At 51.8% G+C, this 27639-nt stretch overlaps 1 protein-coding gene across 15 annotated transcripts in view; it reads right to left on the reverse strand.

The window, feature by feature from the left end:
* Positions 1–27639, reverse strand: part of PCBP3 (poly(rC) binding protein 3) — a 274553-nt gene that overhangs the window by 94843 nt on the left and 152071 nt on the right. Inside the window, exon 1 of one of the 15 annotated variants that reach the window (XM_042954564.1) lies at positions 16744–16936. The exons of 13 other annotated variants lie outside the window; for them this stretch is intronic. The gene's annotated coding sequence lies outside the window, so the exon portion shown is untranslated. Of the gene's footprint in view, positions 1–16743; positions 16937–27639 lie in introns of those variants that run through there. One more of the 15 variants, XM_042954552.1, reaches the window with a different exon arrangement.

A 27639-nucleotide genomic window follows, 5' to 3' on the forward strand; every position in this document is an offset into this window, starting at 1 on the left:
CCCTTCGTGGGCGTGCCAGCCGAGACACTCGGACAGTGAGGTGGGGAGTCCAAGCCTCCCCTTGTGCTTCCTGCCATCTCAGACTTCCCTCTGAAATCCTACTGAAACCCAAAAAGAAAGGCAGACAAAAGGTATGGCCTGCACCACCCCTGAAAGATAAAGAAGGGCACCCCCTACTCCCTCAGGGACCCTCACCAACGGTGACCCTGGACTGCAGTCCGGCAGAACAGACCCCACCTTCCGAGAGTCCGCAGTCCCAGGATGGGTGTGTGTTCAGGGCCACGGCCCCCCCACGAGAGCAGCACGCCCTGCTGACCTCTGCCACCCTGCCCACGAGAAGGGAGGGTCATGCCCTGTCCCTCACCACCTTTCCTCCTGTCCCAAGTCGCAGAGCCTCTGAAACAGGAGGGGCCGGGCTCCAAAGCAGCCGGTGTCCCAATGAACACAGACGCAACACGTCTTTGTCTGGACTCTGCAATGACTCATCCCGGCTGCCACTTCAGAGTCGCTGGGGGCCCTCGGACCTCAGGGGGACCCCACCAAAACCATCAGTGCGAACCCAAAGTGAGCCCCGCATCGGATCTGTAACAGCTGCTGGACCCGTGTGCACCCGGGATGGGGGGCGGGGCTGAGGAGGCCACCTGGCCTCGGACATTCCCAGGCATCAGAGATGCCTCCTCTTGGGTCGCCCGCCTGTGAAATTCGGGGCTTGGACGTTTGGACGTCTGCACGTTTCTGTAGGAGAAGCGCGTTCCTTTCTGATTGCACTCAGACCCAAACACACAGCCCTGAGGCAGCCCCTCAGGAAGTTCAGATCTTTACGGCTGGGGACAGTCTGCTCTCTTTTGAATTTTATTTATTTATTTATTTATTTATTTATTTATTTATTTATTTAGAGACAGAGTGCAAGCGGGGGAGGGACAGAGAGAGAGAGGGAGACACAAAATTGGAAGCAGGTTCCAGGCTCCGAGCTGCCCGCACAGAGCCCTACGCGGGGCTTGAACCCACACACTGCGAGATCATGACTTGAGCCGAAGTCCGACACTTAACTGACTGAGCCGCCCAGGTGCCCCTAGTCTGCTCTCTTTTGATGGCCCCTGAAACCTGCACCATTTCCTTGAGGCCCCTCCTACAGACTCGGGGTCATCTGTGTTCTTGCAGAAGTGACAGGCTGAATGGACCACGAGGTGGTGGCAGGTGCGAACTGACCACGGGACGAAGCAGCGGGCCCAGCGGGGCGGCCGGCCCCTGCCCCACCCCACGCCCACGCAGGCCATGAAGACAGAGCCCAGGCAGGGAGGGGAGTGCTCACTGCCGGTCGTAGCGCCAACGGGGCTTTATTGCACGAAGCCAGGCCCCTCGGTGATGCGTCGCCATGAAGAAGCAAACCTGGTTTGAAAAATCTGACTGCGGGACATATGGATGCCATAATGGGGCTCTCTGCTTCCATGACTGAGTTTGAGAACTCTGGATGTGGCTGAACGCCCTCAGACTCCCTCAGAGAATACAAAGACAGTGGGAAAAAAGGAAACAAGAGATTCAAAAAGTGTAGGGAGAATCTGAGTGTTCGAAGCCCCAGATGCTCGTAAACTGACCTGCGGTTCAGATCAGCGATCTCGGGAAATGTCTAAAATATTTGAGAGAAAGAATGAGGGACGTGGGGCTGGGGGAAGGTGGAATGAGGGGCTTGCCAAATCGTCTCCCCCGAAATAATGACAAAACTAGACCAAAGTGTCAAAAGTAACCATTTCAGGGTGCTGGAAATTAACCAAAGGCATATAAAAAAAACTGAGAAGCATTTCTTCCAGAAAGCCTACGGCACCTCGGACCCTATGGCCAACGGGGGCGCCTTTCTGCCACGTGTGCAGGGTGCAAGCACGGACTGTCCCGGGTGGGGACAAGCTTGCCCACACCACCCACCCCTAGGAATTCAGCCTTTTTTAACAATAAAAATGGGAGCACTGAGCAGAGAGCTCGCACAAAACTCAGAAGAGTTCCTGCATTCGGCCGTATCTGACAATCCGACGCGGTCACGGCACCGGCAGGTGGCTCCAGTGATCCCAGGCCACAACCAGCCTGTTCTGGTCTGCGTGTGTGCGCATCCGTGCACGGACGCGTGTGCGTGTACAGGTGCGTGTGGCGTGTGCACGCGGTGGCGGCGTAACTCTGTGCGATGAAACCCACGGAGAAACCAGGTGCGGGAAGAGCTCACTGGTGAGCCGTGGCTGCTCCCAGACAAGCCCCTGTAGGGGCAGCGACAAATCCTATCGCCTCCTCAGAGGGATGGGTCACAGAGCGTGCAGGCAGTGGGTCACCGGAAAGGTGGTTCTTTTCGGTGAAAAGGAAATTTCAATCTGTCAGCAGCAATCCAACTGCGGGGAAACACAAAATCAAGCAGCCAGGTAGTCCCAGCCATGCGGTTTGCTGCTACTCTGTCGATGCTGAGCCCATGGACCACACTCTGGGCCCCTCGGCCTGACTGCTGGCCTGGCCTCTGCTCTGCAGCCACCTGGCCACAGCCGGGGGCTCGAGGCACCGCGATGCAAAGAGCTCAGCGGAACCAAGCAGGGGGAAGCTGACGTGACAGCAAGGGTCACCGGGAAGCTGACAGTCACCGCTTAACACAGGTGCTGGCACAGTTAGTTTTAGACCAAAAAGTAAAAAACTTGAAGACTGATTCCACACTCACACACAATCCCGAAATAGAGTCTAGAAAACAAAACTGTTTCTACCTGACTCCTCAAGTGTGGGCTGCACCTACCGCCGTCCTACCAAGAGGACGGCGTGGAAGGGCAGCGAAGAACAGCAGCTGTGGAGCAGGGAAACCGGACAGACAGCACCCCGGCCAGCTGCTCAAGGTCAACGTCGACAGGGACGAGCCACGTTGAGAGCGTGCACCCCGGATGTGACGAACACGGCACTTCCCCCCTGCCGTGGTCTTCCCGGAAACGAGCCACGCTCCGGGTCTAAGCCGGAGACAAATGTCAGGTAAATCCCAACAGAGCGACATTCTACAAAATCCCTGACCCGTGCTCCTCCAAACGGTCAAGCTCATCCAAAACCAGGCGCGTCTAAGCAACTGTCAGTGAAGAAGACCCTGAAGAGCCTGAGGGTTAAATGTAACACGTGTCCTGGATGAGATTCCGAGACAGAAGAAGGACGTTAGGTAAAAACGGAGGAAATCTGTAGGCAGTGTGGGTTGTAGTTAATGACAACGTATCGATATTTGTCCCTCAACCGTAAGCAACGTACCCCCAACACATCTGTTATTCTGGGGTGGGTGGGAGATCCCTGTGCCGTCATTTAATTTTTTCTGTAAATCTAAAATGGTTCCTAAGTCTATTTTTAAACATGTATTTCAATGAAACGTAAGGGCAAATAACCTGAGAAAATATTTGCCACATAGGCTTCAGGAAAAGAACAGGTGCGAGCTCACTGGCAGCCGGAGGTGCGGCTGGAACCCCCCGAACCTGCAGCCCGCGGGCCAGGATTCAGGCGCCGACACCACCCTCGGAGAGAGCCGTCTTCTCAAAGCGGCAGAATCCCACGTACTGGCTGTTTTCCTATGGCTTCGGTGTCCTTACTGTGTCCTGTGCCCTTGCCGTTGGGGCTTTGCAGCGCCCCATCCTGTATCACACTTCCTCCCGGTTTGGCCATTTAGGTGAATTGTGCCACTGTCACTTTTATTCCGTTGAGAAGCATCATCACCCACAGTTGTCTGTGCCTTGCTGGGTGGGGACACGGGGACTTCCTGAGTGCAAACTCCCCTCACGCAGTGCGCATCTCTGGGCACTAACTCGCCCATGGTCCTCGGGTCTGCACCCAGCCCCTGCTTGGCACACGGCCCGGGGACGCTGAGGGCAGGAGTCCGGCTGTCCCTTCTGCTGCAGTGCGCTGCGCTGTCCGCAGACGCTGTGAAAACCGTGAGGGTGGGGGAGGTGCTGAGGGGTCTGCAGACGGAAGCAGGTACTGGCGGGGAAGGGCTGTTCCCACCAGATGCCCTGTCAGGGTGGGTGGGGCCCACGTGTCACCAGCCCCGGCCAGGCCAGGCGCCCCGAGTTATGTCAAAGGCAGGCTCGGCCGGGGGTCTCCATCGCGGCGGGTCGGCACTCGGTAGGGCCACGGCCCGATCAGCCTGCTGAGGGGAACCCTTGCCTGTCCTTAGGACATGCGGTCCTCAAGTCCACTGGACAAGGATGGAGGGCAGGGAAGGCTGGCAGGGATCCACAGCAAAGGTCAAATGCCTGCCTCAGAACCGAAAGACCCTGTGACCAGTGTAGACTCACCCCGACTTCCCGGTCACCAATTTTCTGTGTTTGTTCTGAGACCTGACCTCCCAGCCAAATGGCCAGCAGGTGGCATGAATTGGCCCATCTCTTGGGTTGCTGCCAACTCAGGACATTCTTTCCGTGACAGGTATCGACCACGGGTCAATGCGTCAAGTGGGGGTCAGAGCAGAGTTAGACTCTTCTGGGAGAACGTCTCGCCCACACCGGGACGCAGGCTATCACGTGGTGCACCGTGACCGTCCTTCTCCGGGGCAGGTTCACGTCCCATGGCCTTGCACCGAGGGGGTTGCCCCGTGAGCGGCAGCTCCGTGAGACGTCCCAGGTCCCCAACTCCAGTAGCCCTGAGCCCCGTCTGTTGTTAGGTCGGCCCCGATGCACGGAAGCTCCAGTCCCAGGTGGGCCCGACAGGAGCAGCGCCCAGGCTGGCTCGCCCCTCTCCCGAGCTCCCACGCACACGTCGCCTGCAGCCTACGTGGGCTCCTCGCGTCCTTGCCAGCTCACAAGTGTAGTCAAAGGATGTCTTCAACATCTGACTTGCTTTGCAGGACGGGGAGCACCACGCGGGGGCCGGGTCTGAGGCAGCGAGTCACAGAAGTCTGGAACCACGGGCCTCCCCTCCAAGCCACTCTGTGCGCTCCAGGCCTGCACGTGGTGTCCTCGCACCTTGCTCTCCCGCGCTGGACAGGCCCGAGGCATGAGAAACTGTTCTGGACTGAACCAGCACGCGGACGGCACAACCACTGATGCGAGGGGAGGGCCGGGGGGAGGAAGACGGAGGCCGATCCTGATGGAACGTGGCGGCGGCCGAGCCCCTTCCTTGGGTGCTCACAGCGAGCAGGGGTGAGGTTCGGCAGTCAGGACCAGGCCCGGGGGGATGAGGAGGTGGCACGGCTGGCGGTCAGCGAGGCAAGCAGAGTGACACGGCAAGGAGGGAGTGGCTGTCGTGACCCACGCGCTTCCTCGACGGAGGCGTCTGCTGCTCACAGCATCGAAACCACCCCGGAAACCTAGACTGTAACCCGAGGGCTAGCAGCTCTGAAACGAGGGGTTTTCATCACAAAGTTGCTAGACAAAGCCAAGGGGCGGATTTTCTCTCCCCTAAGGGTACTCCCCAGATTCGCAGCTGCGGGGGACCCACGGCTCCAACCCGTCCCACCGCGTCCTGTGCAGGGAGGTACTTCCCGGCGCCCAGAGCAGGGCCGGCTCCACGACGGCCAAGGACCGAAGGACGCGGGTCAACGGCACCTCCCAAACTCAACAAGGACAACATGGGTTGAACTATGCAGGACCACTTATACATGGATGGTTTTCAATAAATATATCGGAAGCTTTTTGGAGATTTCTAACAGTTTGAAAAAAAAAAACTTGCAGGCAAATTGCATAGCCTAGAAATTATCAAAAAAATTAGGTATCTCATGAATGTAAGAAATACATGTAGATGCTCCTCGATTTTATCATTTACTACCATAAAATACACACAAACATGTGACAAAAAGTTGGCATTTACCAAAACTCACATACACAGACTGTGCAATCGAGAGAAATATTGAAAAATTAAGATGCAGAATTAAATCACAACCGCAGAAAATTCACCGTAGTACAAGCTGCACTGTTGCAATAATTTCATGGCCACCCGCTGCTGCTATTGTGGGGAGCTCCCGCGCTGCCAGCGTCTGCTCCAAACACCGTGGATGCGGATGCTAATATCTGCGTGAGCAGAGCATTTCTCCAGTAAACTGCGGATCCAGCGAGAGGCGATCTCTTGCAGGGCTCAGGTATTCTGCGCTGTGTTTGGAGCAGTGCTGTAAACCCAGAGGACACCACGGGGCCCGTACCAAGTGCCACCGGTGGTGCTAGGAGCGCTCCCAAGAAGCAGAGAAAAGTCATGACATTAAAAGAGAAAGCCGAGTTGCTTCGTAGGCACCACAGATTGAGGTCTACAACTCTGGCTGCCGTTCGTTGAAGATAAATGAATCCAGGATAAAGACCGTTGTAAAAAAACAAAACAAAACAAAAGAAGAAGAAGAAGAAAAGGAAACTCGTGAAGCCGGCACCGCAGCTATGCCAGCAGGGGTGAAAACCTCACATTTTCTGCAAGATATCTTTTTAGTTCATATTGAAAATGCCACTTTTATGTGGGCGCATAGGAAAGGCACACTTATAGACTCCAAAATCATTCGAGAAAACGCAAAGTCGTTATATAAAAACTTAAAGCCAAAGAAAGGTTAAGGATCTAAAGTTGGAGAATTTAATGGCAGCGAAGGATGGTTTAATAATTTCAGAAAGAGGTTTGCCTTACAAAATGTGGAGATAACAGAGCCGCAACTTGGGCCGGCAAGAGGCAGCAGACAAGCTCCCGGCCACCACCAAGAAAATCACCGAGGAGAGAGTATTTGCCTGCACAGATGTTTTATGCAGACCGAGGGCCCTATCCTGGACAAGAAGTGCCACAAAGTAGATCCGTCAGGAGGGGAGAGAAGGGAGCACCGGGATGTAGGACGGGCGGGGGAGATGGGCTGGCTCTACTGTTTTGTGCAAACGCAGGCAGGTTTATGATCTGGATGGCCCTTATCTAGAAAGCCCCCGAGCCTTGAAGGGAGAAGATAAACACCAGCCGCCAGCCTTCCGGTTGTACAACAAGAAGGCCTGGACGAGAACCCTGTTTCTGGATTGGCTCCATCGATGCTTTGTGCGTGAAGTCAGGAAGTACTTGCTAGTGAGGGACTGCCTTTTAAAGTTTTTCTGATATTGGACAATATCCCGGCCACCCAGATTCCCATGAGCTCAACAACAAAGCTGCTGAAGTGGTCTGCTTGACCCCAAACACCGTCTCTAATTTAGCCTCTACATCAGGGGTCATAAGGACCTTTAAGGCTCATTACACACAGCACTCTGTGGAAAGGACTGCCCATGCTACGGAAGAGAACCCCATGGAAGAGAGCAGCACAGAAACCTGGAAGGATTACACCACTGAAGATGCCATTGCTGTTAGAGAAAAAGCCATGAAAACCACAGAGCCTGAAACCACAAACTCCCGCTGAGAAAACCGTGTCCAGATGCTGTGGTGACTTCGCTAGATTTATGACAGAGCCAATCAAGGAGATCATAAATGAGATCATGGACGTGCAAAAAAGGTGAGGGGGGAAGAGTTTCAAGATCTGGATCTCGGAGAAGTTCAAGAGCTAACAGACCACCCCAGGGGGGTGAACAGAGGCAACTTGGCGGAGATGAGAGCCTCCGAACCAGGGCCAGACTGATGAGGGAGAAGACGCAGAAGAAGCAGTGCTGGAAGACACCGTCACTTTCGACAATGAGCATCGGACAGGTGGGTGCCAATTACTCGGGACTGCTTTCGACTTCTCGTATGACACAGACCCTTCTAAGATACGGGCACTGAAACCAAAGCAGACAGTGGAAGAAGGGTTGGTGCCGTAGACAACATTTTTGGAGGAATGAAAAAGCAAAAAGAGAGAAATTATGATGTATTTCGGTAAAATGACACTGAGTGTGCCTGCTCTGCTGCCTTCCCTCCCCCTCCTCCACCAGAGACAGGGTGACCACCTCCTCTCCCTCCTCTTGTGCCTCCTCGGCGTGAAGACGACAAGAATGAGGCCTTCGAGGATGACCCACCTTCACTCAGCGACTAGGAAATAACCATCCCGTCATACAGGTAACACACTCACCTGCTGTGCATTTGTGAGTGTCTCCATGTGCAGATGTAGTCATTGTGGCAGGAACTGCAGGCCACCATTGTGTGTCACCATCAGCGCCATCGCCTGAGCACTCATTGGGTAGGACATTGTGGGCAAGACTCACGTGGAAGTGGACAGCCTATCCCTTACACAGGCGTCACATGAGTGACATTTCACATAAAATGAATAATGTATTGGTTTCCTTTCTGTTTTATAACTTTTTGTGTCACTTGCTTTCAAAGAATTACACTACCGTGCTGTTATGCCTGTCTCCTACTTGGAGACACTACCCGTCAGCCTAGCGTCACAGGCAAGTGTTTTTTAAAAAAAAGTAACAATGCTTCCAACGCTGTATTACGAATAGGACCGTAATACCGTATGACGTAAAAATTTTACGACAATGCGCTCATTAGTGTGTAGGCTGAGCTCCTGTGAAGCAACTGCGTTGATGGCCGCGACAAAGCGATCACGTCGCTGCCGCTTCATTATCGGTGCGTGGTTCGGGACACCTGTGAATGCCCACGAGTGTAGTTTCCACATTATCTCTCAGTCTGGTGCTTGGTGCTCATAGTGCAAGTAACACAGACAGAATTTTGTATCATGGAAGATAATACTGACGTACGTACTGACAGTCAATTCATCTTATAAACGGTCAACATAAACTTATGTTATCGATAAACACAGTACTGTAAGAGTATTTTCTCTTCCTGATGATTTTTTCTTTTTTTTTTTTTTTTAACCATTTTCTTTCTTGGAAGCTGAAGACTTCTGTTGTTTTTTTTTTTTCATGTTTACTTTTTTTTGAGACAGAGAGAGACAGAGCATGAGCGGGGCAAGAGACAGAGCATGAGGGGGGACACAGAATCCGAAGCAGGCTCCAGGCTCTGAGCTGTCAGCGCAGAGCCCAACGGGGGACTCGAACCCACGAAACGTGAGATCATGACCTGGGCCGAAGTCGGACGCTTAACCAACTGAACCACCCAGACACCTGTGACTTTCTTAATAACGTTTTCTTTAGCTTACTTTACCGCAAGAATACAGTATACGACACATTTAACACACAAAACTCGTGTTAATCGACTATGTTGTCAAAAAGTCTTCTGATCAACAGGAGGCTATTAGTAGTTAAGTTTTGGGGGAGTTAAGAGCTACACATGTATTTTTTTCTTTTTTTTCAGTTTCTTAACTCAAATTTATTTCAAAGTTGATGTACCCGCTTGAAATTCAAAAACAGTATCTCTTGCTAGAGATGTAATTATAAAGGTAAACGAAATGACACATTTAAATATGTAAATGAAAAAACGGAATACAGTTAACAAATCCAATCCACTTGTTCTGTAATGCTAGCTTCTATGTGTTACCTCACCTGTTGGGCAAGCAACCGTTTACTGTAAACATTGTACTTTCTGTTTCAGAAACGGGGAAAGAGGCACAAAGGGTCTTTCACAGTATCACACACTGTTTCACAGCGAGGAGTGGAACCCATGGCCGTTTTGTGCCACAGCATATAAAGTGACATATAGTTGAGACCCACATAATTTTGCCTCAGCAAGTTCCCCTGGTTTCGTTTTCCTTTTTTCTATCTAGGTCCTAATGCTTTTCGGCCAGTCCCACAACTTAGGGACTCCTGCTTACTTTTTACTCAGCCATCCAAAAGAATGATATCTTGCCATTTGTAACAATGTGGATGGAACTAGAGTGGATTATGCTAAGTGAAGTGAGTCGGTCAGAGGACATACCGTAGGTGGAACTTAAGACACAAAACAGACGAGCATATGGGAAGAGGGGAAAAAAGAGAAAAGAGGGAAACAAACCATGACAGACTCTTAACGACAGAGAACAAACCGAGTGTTGACAGAGGGAGGTGGGTGGGGGACGGGCTAGATGGGGGATGGGGGGATTAGGGAGGGCACTTGTGATGAGCACTGGGTGTCGTATGTAAGTGATGAATCATTGACACCTATTCCTGAAACCAATACTACACTATAACTAACTAAAATTTAAATTAAAAAAATACACGTATATTTTTGACTGCGTGGAGGGGGGGAGGGGGCGCTAATCCTGCGTGTTCAAGGGTCAAGTTACTTCCAATCTGGGCATCCCAAGAGGTACGTGTAGAGGAAAGGAGCTGGCCTCCTTTAGCCACACCCTCACCACTGGGGGGCAGCAGAGGTCCGTGGCCCCACGGCACGGCTGCAGCAACACATCCTCTGGAAACACAATGTGTTCCTGGGCCCAAACCCAGCCCCAGCCCTTTGCTGCGGTTCAAGTTTTATGGGCACGTGGGCACACCCACACACTCACTGAACACACTCCCACTCACTGGCTTCAGGCCGTGAGGGCAGAGCGCAGTGGGTGCCACAAAGACTCCACGACCCACAAAACTGAGACGGTTCTCGCGGGCACAGAGCACCTGCTGGCCCTGCCGGGACCCATGCCTACAGGGTCTCCAGGTGTCCTGGCAGCACCCAGTGTCCCTCCCTCCTGACGACCAAGCGGTGTCCTGTCCGCAGCAGGCGGGTCCTCACAGCCCCCGCGGGTTTCCTGGAGGAGCGGCTGACGGAGGCGCCGGCTGCGTGTGCCCGAGTCTCGGGGCCGGGGCTCTTCCCCCACCCCCTGGAGGCCGCAGCTCACTGGGACCGGCGGCGGAGCCCATGGCTTTCCCACTCCTCTCAGAAAACAAGCTGACCTGGCCCCGAGTCACCCAGAGCCCCCAGGCCCGAAGACAGAACTCCAGGCCAGCCCAGGGGGCGCCCGTGAGCCGGGGCCGTGGTGGACAGTGTGGAGAGTGGGGTGCAGCCGCTGAGTTGTGTGCTGGAGAGGGGGCAAGGCGGGGGGGCGGCCTGGGGCAGTGGCCCCCAGAGGACAGGTCCCCTTCCGGGGAAGCACGGGAGGCTTTAGGGGCAGGAAGCGGCGCCTGTGAGCAGCGCTGTGCGAGTAGGGCCTGGGCGCCCCAAGACGAGCGAAACGTAAATGGGGTGCGCACGCAGAGTGGGGCGGAAGGTGTCCTGCCAGCGTTTCCCGGAGGAGGCGATGAGGGACGAACTGGAAGCAGCAGAGCTCAGTACTGGGTGCGGGGCAGACCCGGGTCCGGGACAGCAGATGCGGCTAGGCGGGCAGAGCCATGTAACGGGCCGCAGGGCAGGGGCCAGCGGGTGCACTGACCCACAGGGCTCTAGGGCCACGGTAAGCGCACTGGTGTGTCCCCGGGATGGAGGTGCCCTTGACCCGGCACGCTAGCCGGACCTGAGGGCTGGAAGGAGGGTGGACATCACCCACTTCCCGGGAGGGTCTGGAAAGCGCGCCCAGCCCCCAGGCCCGAGCTGCCCACTCGGCAGAGTCAACGATGAAGGGAGACCCTGTGACAGCCCATGGCACAGAACGGGCATTCACCGGACCCCGACGGACGGGATGACGGGGTGCCGGGGAGAGAGAACGCCCAGGCCTTCCCGGGACGCAAACGCCACCACAAAACCCCAGTCAACACAGTGAATGGGGCCCTGGCCTGCACGTCTGCACACGCAACTAGGGACATTTTACCCCACGCAACTTGGGGTGATTTACCCAATCCCTAAAAGCGTTAAGTGGACGAGGTACGTAGCAGCTGCCGGGACATTCCCTGTGGTCTACATTAAGTAGAAATTTCTACATTAAGTAGAAATGGCCAAGTAGGATTCCTGGGGACCTCACCACTCCAGGCGAGGCGGCATGCCAGCAAAGCCACAGTCAGGCCGCCATGAAGGATTTCGGGGCTGCAGGGCGCTGGACCCAGGAGCACCCCTTTCTGCTCCCCACCATAAAGACCAGACAGATCATGGCCCATGACAGCGGACCGCTGTGGTCCCAGCCAAGTGACTGGCCCAGTGGCAGCGCCGCGTGGCCCCTACACTTGTCCCAGCGAGTTGCCTGGGACACATCTATCTTGGTCCCACCAGGACAGAGGACCGACCTCGGTCAGCCTTCCCTCGGAAGACAGCAGAGCACAGTCACGGCTCCCCTCGGGGCTACGGGAACTGTTTGCTCTGCCACACACCCTCCTCGGGAGCCCTGACCGCGTCGCAGCACGACCCGGACGTCAGGCTGGACGACTTCATGGCTGGAGCTTTCTAAATGGACACGGTGCCAGGCAATAGCAAGCGGTCTGGATACTTTGGGAGGTGCGGCGGCCGCAGGGTGGAAGGTAACTTCCAAGGGCTCAGGGGCCCGCGTGTCAGCACCGCGTGCACGATGGGGCGGCCGCCAGGACAGGTCCTCTAAGTGAAGGACCCACTGTGCCCTATGCCCGCCAGCACGCAGAAAAGGGCATACCTCCTGGGGAACCTCTGGGTTGCGCGGGCCACCTCCGCTGCCCCGGGAAAACCACTCCAAGCACCACAGGAGCCCTGCAGCCTCGCCCGCACAGCTGCTGGAGGAACCGGGGTGGACGGGCCGGCTGTGCAGAGGCCCCGGCGAGTCCCACTGCCAGCGACACCGTGCAGACGGCCCGGGTTCTAGAGCAAGGCCACGCCTCCTGTGACAGAGGATCCGTCACTGTACAAAGCAGCTCCCGCTGACCCCCGGGACGAGAAGTGAACGCGTGGCCATGGACAGCTCCACGCGGGCACCACCGGGTCCACCACGACCTAGGCCAGGCACGCTTGGCCCCGGACACGAGCAGGGCCAAGGGCTCGAGCAAGTTGCACGGACAGGTGGCCCGGACCCCACGTCGCCCCTGAACGGGACTCACACATCGGATGGCCGCAGAGAGCTCCAGGTGGCCGGCTCCCAGAGGGGAAGCAAACCGGAGTCAGCTTGTGGGGAGGGGAGGACCCCGCAGTGCGAACACGGGATTCTGACAGCGGCCCCCGCACAGCACTTCCCACACCAAGCAAGCCTCCGACCCCACTGGGCGTCCTACGATCCAACTCATTTCTGACACCGTCTACCCAGACCGAGGTCGGATCCCACGACCGCCCTTCCCCCACCTCAGAAGCCAGTTTCAAGTCCCGCTGTCCCCTGTGCTTCTGACCGAACAGCTATCAGTCAAGGTTCCCAGGTCCCCAGACTCAGGTTCAGTTAATTTGCTAGGACGGCCCGCGGATCTCAGAGAAACATTTTACTCACTAGATCACCAGTTCATTAGAAAAGGATGAAACCCAGGAACAGTCAGATGGAGAGACCTGTACCAGAAACAGGGAAGGGGTGTGGGGCTTCCGTGTGCTGGGGGCCACTCTCCCCACCAGAAGCTCCCCAAACCCCAGCTCTTTTGCGTTTTATGGAGGCTTCATTACACAGACATGATGATCAACTCACTGGCCACTGGCGACTGATGAAACCCTCAGCTCCTCTCTGCGTCCCCAGCCCCTCCCCCCCACCCCCCACCCCCCACCCCCCACCCCCCACGCCCCGGTCAGCGGGGTGCTTTCCAAAGCACATTTGTCTAAGGTAACACAAGACACCTTTGTGCTCTCCTCGCTCGGGACCATCTGAGGTTAAAGCCCTTGGTCCTCTGGGCCACGAACAGGGACGAAGACCAAATATATACTTCTTCCCAGAAATCAGTGTCCCAGAAGACATGGGGAGAAGGGCCCTGAGGTACAGACACGCAGTCCACAGGCAGCAGCCAAGGGCTGGGCTGGTTGGCCCAGCACCCGACACGGAGGGACCGGCGAGGGCACCTGGGCACCAGGAGCCTGTCCGGACCTCTGGGAGCAGACACAGGTCACGCAGGCTCCCGGGCCAGTGCCCTGCGGCCAGGGTTCCCACAGGGCAGGCGTCTCCCTCCGCTTCAACCGCACCCTCCTCCTGCAGCGGAGTGCCCTACGTGATGGGTCTCAACTTACGTGTAACAGGGGTGTGGACAAGGCTTCCGTGTGACACAACTCCACAGGGAAGTGCACACACAGACCGCCCCCTCCGGCCCTCACATGCGGTCCCCCACGCAGCTCCCAACACGCCCGGGAGAAGCGGGGAGCGGGCTGGAAGCCAGGGCGAGAATGTGTTTTCCCAGGCCACCAGAGGCTGTCACTTCAGGCAAAACGGTTCCCATCAGTCACCTGCAGTTCGCTCTCCCTTCTCCGTTCGGCAGCCCCCACTCCCCACCCTCCCGCGGCACCCCGCCCCACCGTCCCACTGCTGACACCCCTGCACAGCTGCCTCGGGGGCAGTTCAAGCTCAGCTTCCTCAGGCAGCTGCTCTGCCCCACATCCAGGCCGTCCTGACAGCCCACCAAGGGTTCGGAGACCCGGTGGTCACGTCACACAGCCCCCCTCCACCCCCGCCCCACCACGAGGCATACGCAGAGCCACCTTGGGTGTCAGCCTTATCAGCACGCAGCCACAGTCCCCAGGTCCCTGGACCGGTCCCCGGCCCGCCCTGGAGGGTCCCCAGTGCTCTACGTTGTGGCACACGTCTACACGTGGTTCTGAAACGATTTCTTCTGAATAGCGGCCGCTTTCAAACTTCTTCAAGCCACGGAACCCTTTCTCTAAACACAGCTCTCCGCAAACACCAGTACATGAAGCAGACGCCTGAGTGGGACCCAGAGGCCACCTCACGGCCCTGCCACGGGTTCCAGAGAGCGCCGGGGCGAGAGGAGGAAGTGGGACCAGAGGCCCACCCCAGCTCCACTGACCGCGCCCCAGGAGCAGCAGTGTCACGCGGGCAGTGGGAGGAACCCCGCTCTGCTCCTGAAGGTCTCCGGGGAGGGCCCAGGGAGCAGAGGGACAAACACAGGCTCTGAACCGAGCACACACAGCACAGCATCCGTGCTCCCGCTCTTTCCCGGCTCATTTCAAAGAAAACAAATTCAACAAGGAAATAAAACATAATTTAGTTTTTATGGAAACCGCAGTATGTCTTTCTTGTTCCCACAAATAACATTCAAATAAACTACGCTTACTAAAACGTATTGTGAAATGGTTTCCCCGAAGATGCTGGCAAAATACCCCCGGTCCAGCCGGTGCCCAGGGCCACGGGCGAGGTGGGGCGCACCCTGGACCCCCGCAACCCTCGGCCTCAGGGCCTCGGTACCACACAAAGAGGACTGGGGGCAGGAGGCCTCGATCCACAGGCCGGGTGCCCGCCGTCCGGTGAGCTGGGCTCCGGGGCCGGAGCTGGAGGCAGGAAGGTGTGACGGGACCCAGGTCTGGACAGGCAGGAAAGCAGCCTGCTGGGGCACCTGCAAGGACCACACCGGGTCCCCAGACACCTCCAGGCTGCAGACGGAAGTCGCCCTTCAGGGTCGTCCCCTCTCCTAACGTGGCTCTTCGAGGCTCACGAGGCTCATGGAGCCCCGGGAGGTTCAGGTCCCAGGCCCCGGATGGCAAGGAGACCTGCCCGCAAGGCCGACAGGCGTGAGGGGCCCACACGGGACCACACGACCACGGCGCTGTGACTTCGCTGGTGTCGGCTTCAGCTCCCCAGCCACGGCACCCACCTACTCACAGCTCCTCAAATCCAGTCACACCCAAAAGACCTCCTGTCTGTCTCTATCTCCACTTTAAAACGGTCTGTCACACGGCAGCACCCAAAGGCACACGGTCCCCCGAAGCGCGGTGTGTGCGGCTGGTGCTACGGGGCACGCCGGCGAGGTGAATCCCAACACACTTATTCTCTCCTACGTCAGAAGAAAACAGACTTCAGTACATTCCACAATCAACACACGACCCGGGACGTGACTCGCGAGGAAGAACCTGAGCACTGGCGGAAGCCGGCCACGTTCAGTGCCGCAGAACGTCACTCAACCCTCTGTGCGCGGGAGAGCGCCGGTGCAGGAAAGGCCTGAGACTGTCGTTCAGAATATGGGGAGGGTGCCGGTCCTTGACTTCCGTCCGGGCCGAAGACAGACAGACACAAGCTCTTCCGCGCTTCATTCAGACCGGAGGACAGATGCGGACGGGGACCCTCCAGCCAGCAAGCCTGTGCCAGGAGCCCCGCCCCGGTCACAGGACAGAAACTCTTTCAACACGAGCTCCCGGCAGGAGCTGCCCACCCTGAGCACCAAGGGGGGGGGGGGGTGACGTCTAGGGGGCTCGCGCTCCCCGCAGACTCCACCCTGTCTGCCCCTGCCCTACTCCCCTACTCCTGCTGCCCCCCACCCCCACCCCCACCCCCACCCCGCACTCAGAACCGCCCTGCCATCTCCTGCGGCCCCGAGCCCGGCCGGGAGGCCGGCGCGTCCCCGCCGCCCAGGCTGTGGGCGACGAGATCCACCAAGCAGAGCCCGAAGGACCGCACCAAACCACGCGGGATCTGAAGGCGGTGGGAGGGCACGGGCCGGCCGCTGCTCGGGGCGCCGCACACCGCGCGTCTCGCCCCAGCCCCGGTTGGGCTCCTCTGCGAGCCTCGGGGGCTCAGGGGAGCCCCTCGGAGAAACGGGACTGGCTTTCCTTCCGGCCCCGCTCAAGCGGCGCGCAGTGAGAGCCGAGCAAAGGCCGCGAGACTCGAGGCCACCCCTGGGCCGCGTGGACGCGCGCGCTCCTTCCTGATCCCCGGGAAGGACGCGCGCAGGGGGCCCCGGGGGCCAGACGCGGCCCCGCCCGCTTCACCCCCAGAGACGGACGCCGTCCCCCCCGCCCACGGGCCACGCGAGACCCGCGCCCCTTCCGGCCGGCAGCGGCGGGGCCCACGGACGGAGGCGGACGACGGCTTCCCGAGGCGTCGGCGTCCCCGGCGGCGGGCCAGGCCCTGGAAGAAGGGACCCACGCCGGGCAGACTCCCCATCTCTTGGGGCCCTCAGCCTGAGGGCCTCTGCGGCTCCAGGAGAAGGTCCGCCCTCTTACCGGCTTGAAGGACCGAGGACGGCGGCGGCCGGCAGGTGGGGGGAAATGCTGGAAGGCAGAGGCCGAGCCCCGGGTCCTGCGCGTCCGCTCTGCCCCCACGCGGGGCTCCCGGATCGCACGCGGGCGAGGCAGGCCCCGGGCACTGCGGTTTCAGAGAATTAAGCGGGCTCCGCCGCCACCCCAGGAGGCCCGCGGCTGGCAATGTGGAGCCAGCGAGGGACCCACCTCTGTGACGGGCCAGCCGCGGCGCACTGTCAGGGGACACGTGACTGCCCCGGACCGAGCGGCACCCCACGGTCCGGATGTTGAAGCCCTAACCCCCAAAGTGACGGCACTTGGAGACGGGGCCTCTAAGGGAGCGATTAAGGTCAAACGGGGTCCCGCGGGTGGGGCCCTGATCCGATGGGGTTACTGTCCGGGTAAGAGGGAAGACCAGAGGGCCCCCTGTGCCCCCACCAAGGCTCCTGCCCATCTGTCCCCACAGGAACGCGGGGAGGGAAAGCCGTGGGAGGACACAGGGGGTCAGGAAGAGAGGTCTCACCAAACCCGACCGTGCTGACACCTTGGTCTTGGGCCCGCGCCCCCGGAGCTGTGAGAGCGAGTGTTCGTGGTTTGAGCGCCCGGTGCGTGGTGCGTGGCTACGGCCGCCCGCGGACGAAGTCGGCGACGGAACCCAGGGTCTTCGCAACACGACGTCAAAACGTTCGGAATAGGAGCCAGAATCACTCAGCGTACAAAGCACGGGGAAAAAACCCAGAATTGACATACTGATTCCAAAGTGGCCACTTGCTGGAATACCCAGACAGGATTTTGGAGAAACTGTCGTAAGGAGGCTAAGGAGGGTGAAGAAAATACTCATGGAAGGAACGTAAATAGAGCGGAAGTCAAGAAAGACAGAAAAGAGGGGCGCCTGGGTGGCGCAGTCGGTTAAGCATCCGACTTCAGCCAGGTCACGATCTTGCGGTCCGTGAGTCCGTGAGTTCGAGCCCCGCGTCAGGCTCTGGGCTGATGGCTCGGAGCCTGGAGCCTGTTTCCGATTCTGTGTCTCCCTCTCTCTCTGCCCCTCCCCCGCTCATGCTGTGTCTCTCTCTGTCCCAAAAATAAATAAAAAACGTTGAAAAAAAAAAAAATTTAAGAAAGACAGAAAAGAAAAAGAACCCCATGTGCATTCTACAGCTGCTGTAACGAACGGCCACCGGTGTCGCCAAGGACAGGACTCGAGGCCACAGAAGCACGGCGTCCTCTCTTATGGCGCTGAGAGCCCGAAGCCCACAGTCAGGGCTTCCGGGCCCACAGCTCAGCGGTGGCAGGGCCACACGCTCTCCAGAGGGCGTGAGGGAGCATCTGTCCCCCCTGAGCTGGCAGCCACATGACCTTCTTCTCATCTCTCTCCGCCCCATCTTCACATGGCCTTCCCCGGAGTCTGTGAGCAAATCTCCCTCCTCCTCTCTTATAAGGATGCTGGTGATTGCGTGTGGGGCTTCCGGGGAGCAGAACTCCCACCCTCACGCGGGGTGATGAAGCACATCAAGGCAGGGAGAGGCAATAGAGGTGCCCGCCCTTCCCTGCTGCCAGCGGAGCAGAGTGGAAACCTGATCACCCCGGACACAGCAGCAACAAGGCAGGGTCTGGGGTGCAGCGGGGAACCAAACAGGAGTGGTGAGCCGGGCGAGGAGGGACAGAAGTGGAGGCCGGAGGCGGGGGGCAGTGCTGTCCTCGTGTGGGACCCAGGCCAGAGGAGCTCAAAGTGGAGCTGAATAGCAGCCCCACCTGGACCATTGTGCCAGGGTCTCAGGACATGATACCCAATGTGCAGGAGACAAGCAGTCCAAAACTCGTCTCACCCAAGCCAGGGAAATCTCAACTTGAATAAGAAAAGAGAATGAACAGAAGCTAGCCCTGAAATGACACAGATGTTGGAATGATCTGATGGGATTTTAAAGCAGCTGTAATAAAAATGCTTCAATGAGCAATATCCACATGCTTAAAACAAACGGGAATAAGAAAGAGCTCAGCAACTAAATAGAAGGGCCAAAAGAAGAACCAGATGGGAAATGTAGAACTGACAAATATAAAACCTAAAATAAAAACTCAGCAGACAGGCACAATGGCAGAGGGAGATGACAGAGCTAAGAATCAGTGAACCTGGGAGACAAAACAATAGAAATCACCAAACTGAACAACAGAGAAAAGAAAATGAAAAAAGACATGATTGGATGATTTAATATTTGTGACATCGAAGTCCCAGAAGAGGAAGAGAAAGAAGATACAACTGAAAAGCAGTTGAGGAAATGAATGGCGGAAAATTTTCCAAATTTGATGAAAGACAAAAACCTACAGATTTAGGAAGGTCTGCAAATTCCAAAGAGGATAAACCTGAAGAAATCTGCACCAAGACCTTCAGAATACTGAAGAGAGAAAATTCTAGAGAGCAACCAGGGAGAAATGCTCACACTACCTACAGAGGGGCAGTGACCCCGATGACAATGGGTCTTTCATCAGCAAGCACGGAGGCCAGAAAGAAAGTGCCGGACAGTCTTCTTCAGGTGCGGAAAGCAAGAACGGTCATCCGGAGTCTTTTGGCCAGTGAAACCGACCCTCAGGAATGAGGTGCACATTGTCAAGTTTAAAAAGAAAGAACCAAGGATTTGTCTTCAGCAGATCTCTCCTAAAACACCGATAAAGGAACTTTTCAAGCACAAAGGGAACATGACAGAGACGTGGAAGCCCGGGAATGGAGAAAGAACAACACAAAAAGCAGAAGTGTGTGTAAATGTGGTAGGCTGTCTTTCTCCTTGTGAGCGATCTAAATTGTGTTAGGCAGCTGGAGGAGAAACTCGAAACGTTGAATGTGGATGTCAATTTATGGAGCAGAAATAGCCATGACAAGGATTCTATAAAGGAGAAGGGTTAAGTGATCTAAGTGGAAATTTTCTATCATTTACTCAAACTAGTAAATACTGACACCACATGTGATAAGTATACCACGTTAATACGTATGGCATAATACTTAAGGGAACCATTTAAAGATTGGTGTACATACAGTGTATATACAAAGACATACACTGAAAAATGTTATAGATAAATCAAATGGAATTCCAAAAAAAAATGGTCGAGTAACCCAAAGGGAGGCAAGGGGAGTAAACAGAAAACAAAACCAGAGAGGACAAACACAAAACAAAGGACAGCCTTAAGTCCTAACATAGCTATAATTACTACGTTAGGATATAAATGGCCTAAATACACCAATTAAAAGAGAGATTGGCAGAATGGATTAAAGAAAAAATATGTCCCAACTATATGCTAAGTAAACATTAATTTTAAAAAATCAGGAAAGGCTACATCAATACCTGATACAGCAGACTTCTGAGCAAAAACAATGATAAGCAAAGACAAAGAAGGTCATGATGAGGGAGCAGAAGGCAGGCTGAGGACAAAGCACAAAATAACACCCCCCCACACATACTCATGGGGTACTTGTGACATTCCTCAGGCTCTCCAGGCTGCCCAAGGACAAAGGAAAGGGGAAAACCCATGGTTAGCTAGTAGAGATCACAGTCATGCAGGACAGGAGTCTCAAACAGTTTACCAATGTCTTAGCAAATTATAAGAAAAAGGCAATCTTAACAGCCCAATCTCCAGAAACCTGTAGACTCAGTTTCCTGGAGCCCCAACATCACCTTTCCCTCCACAGTGATGTGGGGAATAAGGCAAGAAGGAAATGGTAAATAAAATTAAATTTCTTTGAACTCTCTACTGTCTTAAAGTTAATGCTTTGCTAGAGGGAAGAACAACCTCAGCTTGACAATAGCTAGGCCTCCAGGATCTTGAGTTCTCTTTATCATATGAAAGTCCTTCTAGAAACCTTCCTTTTGCCCTTACCTCCCCCAATTCCATAGTATATAACCAGTTACCTTTACAACCCCAGTGCAGCTCTTTCTGCCCTTGGATCCTGTACCCGGCTTTAATAAAATCACCTTTTTTGCACCAAAGACTTCTCAAGAATTCTTTCTTGGCCATAAGGTCCAAACCCCACCCCCCACCATCACTCCAAAACCGTAACAATTACATAATAATTTTTAAAAAGTCTCTCCATCAAGACATGATACTCTATATGGAAAATCCAAAAGATTCCACCAAAAAACTGCTAGAATTGATTCATGAATTCGGCAAAGTTGCAGGATATAAAATCAACACACAGAAATCGGTTGCGTTCGTATACACCATGTCGCCAACAATGAGGCGACAGAAAGAGAAATCAAGGAATCGATCCCATTTACAGTTGCACCAAAAACCATAAAATACCTAGGAATAAATCTAACCAAAGAGGTGAAAAATTTATACACTTAAAACTATAGAAAGCTTATGAAAGAAATTGAAGAAGACACAAAAAAAATGGAAAAAGATTCCATGCTCCTGGATAGGAAGAACAAATGCTAAAATGTTGATACTACCCAAAGCAATCTACATATTCAATGCAATCTCTATCAAAATAACACCAGCATTCTTCACAGAGCTAAAACAAATAATCCTAAAATTTGTATGGAACCAGAAAAGACTCCAAATAGCCAAAGCAATCCTGAAAAAGAAAACCAGAGCAGGAGGCATCACAATCCCAGACTTCAAGCTACACTACAAAGCTGTAATCATCAAGACAGTATGGTACTGGCACAAGAACAGACACTCAGATCAATGGAACAGAATAGAGAACCCAGAAATGGACCCACAAACGTATGGCCAACTAATCTTTGACAAAGCAGGAAAGAATATCCAATGGAATAAAGACAGTCTCTTCAGCAAGTGGTGCTGAAAAAACTGGACAGCGACATGCCGAAGAATGAACCTGGACACTTTCTTACACCAGACACAAAAATAAACTCAAAATGGATGAAAGACCTCAATGTAAGACAGGAAACCATCACAATCCTCGAGGAGAAAGCAGGCAAAAACCTCTTTGATCTTGGCCACAACAACTTCTTACTCAACACGTCTCCAGAGGCAAGGGAAACAAAAGCAAAAATGAACTACTGGGACCTCATCAAAATAAAAAACTTCTGCACAGTGAAGGAAACAATCAGAAAAACTAAAAGGCAAGCGACAGAATGGGAGAAGATACTTGCAAATGACATATCAGAGGGTTAGTATCCAAAATCTATAAAGAACTTATCAAACTCAACACTCAAAAAACAAATAATCCAGTGAAGAAATGGGCAAAAGACATGAATAGACACTTCTCCAAAGAAGACATCTAGATGGCCACTGACCCATGAAAAAATGCTCCACATCACTCATCATCAGGGAAATACAAATCAAAACCACAATGAGATACTCCCTTACACCTGTCAGAATGGCTAACATTAAAAACTCAGGCAACAACAGATGTTGGCAAGGATGTGGAGACAGAGGATCTCTTTTGAATTGCTGGTGGGAATGCAAACTGTGCAGCTACTCTGGAAAACAGTATGAAGGTTCCTAAAAAAAAATTAAAAATAGAACTACCTGATGACTCAGCAATTACACTACTAGATATTTATCCAAGGGATACAGGTGTGCTGTTTCAAAGGGACACATGCACCCCAATGTTTATAGCAGCACTATCATCAATAGCCAAAGTATGGAAAGAGCCCAAGTGTCCATCGATGGATGAATGGATAAAGAAGATGTGGTATATATATACAATGGAGTATTACTCGGCAATAAAAAAGAATGAAATCTTGCCATTTGCAACTACGTGGATGGAACTGGAGAGTATTATCCTAAGTGAAATTAGTCAGAGAAAGACAAAAATCATATGACTTCACTCATATGAGGCCTTTAAGAGACAAAACGGGGAGGAGCCAAGACGGCAGAACAGCATGAAGTTTTCTGTGTGTCTCACGTCCATGAAATACAGCCAGACCAACACTAAACCATCCTATACACCTAGAAAACTGATCGGAGGATTAACACAACAATCTGCACAACCTGAACCACAAAATTCAGTAGGTATGTGGTGCGGAGAGATGACCTTGGGGAGCAAGAAGGTGCAGGAAGGGAGGTGCTTTTGTGAGCGGAGAGAGGACGGAGACTGGGGAGGGGGGAGAATACAGGAAAAGCACTCCTCCCCAAAAGCAGCTGGAGAGAAACTGGAAAATTGGAAACAGCTGCAGGGACTAAACTAAAAAGGGCAAAAGGAGAAAAGAGAGGGTTTAAATTCCATTAAGACTGTTGGGGCGCCTGGGTGGCGCAGTCGGTTAAGCGTCCGACTTCAGCCAGGTCACGATCTCGCGGTCCGTGAGTTCGAGCCCCACGTCAGGCTCTGGGCTGATGGCTCGGAGCCTGGAGCCTGTTTCCGATTCTGCGTCTCCCTTTCTCTCTGCCCCTCCCCCCCTTCATGCTCTGTCTCTCTCTGTCCCAAAAATAAATAAAAAACGTTGAAAAAAAAATTTAAAAAAAGACTGTAAACAAGGGGAGTGCAAAGACTGCAACTCCGCAGCTCGATACCTGGCAGTGCTCTAGTGGGAAGGGCGAATCCCCAGGAGCAGAGTGGGGTCCGGGAGGTTCTCAGGCCACACGGAGAAAAGCGGTTCCATTGCTAGAAGGGCATTTGGTAGAGACTGTTGAAGCCACCTGGTCCCAGCAGACCCCGGAAAACAGCTACATTCACTGGTGCTGGAACAAGGTCGTTAAGGGTGAAGCCTGGTGCCAGATGTGTGTTGTGATTTTCCATAATCCCTGAAACACTGCTGCTACACTATCTCACAGACTTTTTCTGGAGTGGACTGGCACCTAGCCAGAGCACCAGCAACAGCAGGGTCCAGCGGGCGTTCCTGGGTGCAGCTGATATTCGGCCATTGCTCATTTGGCCATTGCTCAGTGAGACCCTCCCACAGAGGGGTGGAACAGGTGAAAGCTGTAGTCCTTCGGAAGTAAGGGGCCGGGGAAAACAGCAGCATCTGAGACAAAACTCGGGAGAGAGGTACTGCCTGGGACCTGGTCACGGAGAGTGAAAAAGCGGGGAGTGGACAAGAGCTGAAGACAGAGGACCGGTGCGCAATTGCTGATCCTGGAGAACAGACTGGGTAGCTGGTTGGCACCATTTTCACCGCTCCCGCGCAGGCACATACACAACGATCCAGCCCAGTGAGCTGAGCAACGCCATCTAGTGGACAGTGGAGCCATTACGCTGAGCCCCGCCGAACTGGGCCAACTTTCAAGAACACAAGTCTCACCGCCAGCTTAGTTTATGGACGATAAGGCGCTACATAGACTGACCTCTAGGGGAAAATGAAGTAATTTCAGTCCAACTTCAATCTGTTAGCAGGTTCATCTATTCAATTTTCTTTTTTTTTCTCTTTTACATTTCTTTTCTTTTTCTTGAATACAGAACAAGAAAAAATTCATTTTTATTTTCAATTTTTATTAATATTTTTCTTTAATTTTAATTACTATATTTTTTACTTTTGTGTAAATTTTTTCAAATTCTATTTTACTTCCATCATTTTATTTTAGTCTACTTCAGTGTATTCACCTTTTCAAATTTTCAAACAATTTCCTTTTTTTCTTTTTCTTCTTTCTTTTTTGTTTCTTTTTCTTGAATGCAGAAGGAGAAAAACTTCATTTTTACTTTCAATCTATTAAAAATATTTTTAATTTTTTAAATACATTTTTTGCTTTTATGTAAATTTTTTCAAATTCTATTTTACTCCCACCATCTCATGTTAGTGTACTTCAGTGTATTCATTTATTCAAATTCTCCAATTATTTCTTTTTTTTTCTCCCCCCACCTTTTCTTCTCTAATCTGTCAAACCACTTTCAACACCCAGACCAAAACACACATAGGATCTAGCATCATTTATCCGATTTGTGTGTGTTTAATTTTTTAATTTTAATATTCTTTTAATTTTAATTATTTTTTAATTTTAATTTTTCTACCTTAGTCATTCCTTTTCCCCCTTCAAAATTACAAAACGAAGGAATGTACCCTGAAAGAAAGACCACAAAGAAACGACAGCCAGGGATTTAACCAACACAGATACAAGCAAGATGTCTGAACCAGAATTTAGAATCACGATAATAAGAATACTAGCTGGAGTCAAAAATAGATTAGAATCCCTTTCTGCAGAGATAAAAGAAGTAAAAAATAGCCAGAATGAAATTAAAAATGCTATAACTGAGCTGCAATCACGGATGGATGCAGTGGCAGCAAGGATGGATGAGGCAGAACACAGAATCAGCGATATAGAGGACAAACTTATAGAGAAAAACGAAGCAGAAAAAAAGAGGGAGATGAAGGCAAAAGAGCACGATTTAAGAATTAGAGAAATCAGTGACTCATTAAAAAGGAACAACATCAGAATCATAGGGGTCCCATAAGAGGAAGAGAGAGAAATAGGGGTAGAAGGGTTATGTGAGCAAATCATAGCAGAAAACTTTTCTAACCTGGGGAAAGACACAGACATCAAAACCCAGGAAGCACAGAGGACCCCCACTAGATTCAACAAACACCGACAATCAACAAGGCATATCAGTCAAATTCACAAAATACTCAGGCAAGGAGAGAATCATGAAAGCAGCAAGGGAAAAAAAGTCCCTAAACTACAAGGGAAGACAGATCAGGTTTGCAGCAGACCTATCCACAGAAACTTGGCAGGCCAGAAGGGAGTGGCAGGATAAATTCAACATGTTGAATCAGAAAAATATGCAGCCAAGAATTCTTTATCCAGCAAGGCTGTCATTCAAAATAGAAGGAGAGATAAAAAGTTTCCCAGACAAACACAAACTAAAGGAGTTTGTGACCACTAAACCAGCCCTGCAAGAAATTTTAAGGAGCACTCTCTGAGAGGAGAAAAGATGAAAAAACAAAAATACATTATATATATATATATATATATATATATATATATATATATATATATATTCCAAAAGCAACAAAGATCAAAGATTAGAAAAGACCAGAGAACACCACTAGAAACTCCAACTCTACAAGCATCATAATGGCAATAAATTCATATCTTCCAGTACTCACTCTAAATGTCAGTGGGCTTAATGCTCCAATCAAAAGACACAGGGTAACAGAATGGATAAGAAAGCAAGATCCATCTATATGCTGTTTATAAGAGACCCACTTGAGACCTAAAGACACCTTCGGATTGAAAGTAAGGGGATGGAGAACCATCTATCATGCTAATGGTCAACAAAAGAAAGCCAGAGTAGCCATACTTATATCAGATGATCTAGACTTTAAAATAAAGACTGTATCAAGAGATGCAGAAGGGCATTATATCATAATCAAGGGGTCTATAGACCAAGAAGACCTAACAATTGTAAACATTTATGCACCAAATGTGAGAGCACCCAAATATATAAATCAATTAATCACAAACATAAAGAAACTCATCAATAGTAATACCATAATAGTGGGAGACTTTAACACCCCACTCACAGCAATGGACAGATCATCTATCTAATCAAAAAATCAACAAGGAAACAATAGCTTTGAATGACACACTGGACCAGATGGACTTAACAGATATATTCAGAACATTTCATCCTAAAGCAGCAGAATATACATTCTTCCCCAGTGCACATGGAACGTTCTCCAGAATAGACCATATACCGGGACACAAATCAGCCCTAAGTAAGTACAAAAAGATCGAGATCCTACCGTGCATATTTTCAGACCACAACGCTATGAAACTCGAAATCAGCCACAAGAAAAAAATTGGAAAGGTAACAAATACTTGGAGACTGAAGAACATCCTACTAAAGAATGAATGGGCTAACCAAGCAGTTAAAGAGGAAATTAAAAAGTATATGGAAATCAATGAAAATGATAACACCACAACCTAAAACCTCTGGGACGGAGCAAAGGCGGTCATAAGAGCAAAGTATATAGCAATCCAGGCCTTTCTAAAGAAGGAAGAAAGATTTCAGATACACAACCTAACCTTATGCCTTAAGGAGCTGGAAAAAGAACGACAAATAAAACCCCAAACCAGCAGAAGACAGGAAATAATACAGATCAGAGCAGAAATTAATGCTGTTGAAACAAAAAAAAACCCAGAACAGATCAATGAAACCAGAAGCTGGTTCTTTGAAAGAATTAACAAAATTGATAAACCACTAGCCAGTTTGATCAAAAAGAAAAAGGAAAGGACCCAAATAAATAAAATCAAGAATGAAAGAGGAGAGATCACAACCAATACAGCAGAAATAAAAACAATAATAAGAGAATATTATGAGCAATCATATGCCATTAAAAGGGTAATCTGGAAGAAATGGACAAATTCCTAGAAACATATATACTACCAAAACTGAAACAGGAAGAAATAGAAAATTTTGAACAGACCCATAACCAGTAAGGATATCAAATTAGTAATCAAAAATCTGCCAAAAAACAAGAGTCCAGGGCCAGATGGCTTTCCAGGGGAATTCTACCAAACATTTAAGGAAGAGTTAACACCTATTCTCTTGAAGCTGTTCCAAAAAAATAGAAATGGAAGGAAAACTTCCAAACTCATTCTATGAAGCCAGCATTACCTTGATTTCAAAACCAGAGACCGCACTAAAAAGGAGAACTATAGACCAATTTCCCTGATGAACATGGATGTAAAAATACTCAACAAGATATTAGCCAACCAGCTCCAAAAATACATTAAAAAAATGATTCACCACAACCAAGTGGGATTTATACCTGGGATAAAGGGCTGGTTCAATATCTGCAAAACAATTATCGTGTTTCATCACATCAATAAAAGAAAGGACAAGAACCATATGATCCTCTCAATAGATGCAGAGAAAGCATTTGACAAAATACAGCATCGTTTCTTGATAAAAACCCTCAAGAAAGTAGGGATAGAAGGATCATACCTGGAGATCATAAAAGCCATATATGAATGACCCAACACTAGTAT

The sequence above is a fragment of the Panthera leo genome, chromosome C2 (assembly GCF_018350215.1).
Source record: "Panthera leo isolate Ple1 chromosome C2, P.leo_Ple1_pat1.1, whole genome shotgun sequence".
In the NCBI taxonomy this organism is placed as follows: Eukaryota; Metazoa; Chordata; class Mammalia; order Carnivora; family Felidae; genus Panthera; species Panthera leo.